This window comes from Galeopterus variegatus, unplaced genomic scaffold (assembly GCF_000696425.1).
Source record: "Galeopterus variegatus unplaced genomic scaffold, G_variegatus-3.0.2 Scaffold9121, whole genome shotgun sequence".
In the NCBI taxonomy this organism is placed as follows: Eukaryota; Metazoa; Chordata; class Mammalia; order Dermoptera; family Cynocephalidae; genus Galeopterus; species Galeopterus variegatus.
The window spans coordinates 1-954 of NW_007735232.1; the positions used below are offsets into that span (position 1 = coordinate 1).

Genomic DNA, 954 nt, shown 5'->3' on the forward strand with positions numbered 1-954 from the left:
TTATTCATTAACTTTTACCTATAGTATATTTGCATAATTATAATTAGGGTATACAGACTATATTGTGTTTTTTTAATCATGTTATTTCATATGTGTATATTTTTAAGTCTTATTAGGCTGCAAAATTAGTATTTCTCATGACTAAAAGATTCCGTCATATTGACGTTCAAGTTTTACAACAATTACTCTGACCCTAGTAAATGGAATCCCTTTCTTCTGGGTGTCCTGTGTGTTATAAGAATATTTTTTAGGTCAGGATAATAAAGGACAAGAGAGTCAACTAAGAGAATGAGGAACCTGTTCCTAGAGAGTTTTTGGGAAGAGCAGGAGTCATCTGTGAGGTGGCAGAGTACTGAAAAGGGAAAGGGAGAGTTTTGCACTATTTGATTCTTTTATGGTTCTAATTTACTTTCTTTCTTTTTATGTAAAGGTAAAATATTCCTTCCAGTTTCTATCACCCACACGACATAGATGGAGTATAAAAGGGACATGACTGGATTCATTTTATTAGGGCTTACACAGAACCCCAAAGTACAGAAAGTCGTTTTTGCGGTGTTTTTGGTTCTGTACATGGTAACACTCTCAGGCAACCTGCTCATTGTGGTCACCATTATCACCAGCCAGGCTCTGAGCTCCCCCATGTACTTCTTCCTGATCCATCTGTCCTTGATAGACACTATTTATTCTTCTTCTTAGGCTCCTAAGCTGATTGTGGACTCCCTTCGTGAGAAGAAAATCATCTCCTTCAGTGGGTGTATGGCTCAAGTCTATGCAGAACACATTTTTGGTGCTACTGAGATCATCCTGCTGACTGTGATGTCCTATGACCACTATGTGGCCATCTGCAAACCCCTGCACTATGCAACCATCATGAGCTATGGGCTGTGCATTCTCCTGGTGGGAGTGCCCTGGACTGGAGGAGTTCTCCATGCAACCATTCAGATCCTCTTCACA

The 954-nt window shown here is 39.6% G+C and overlaps 1 pseudogene; it reads left to right on the plus strand.

Moving 5' to 3' along the window:
* Positions 1 to 471: 471 nt before the first annotated feature.
* LOC103609050 lies at positions 472 to 954 on the plus strand (annotated as a pseudogene).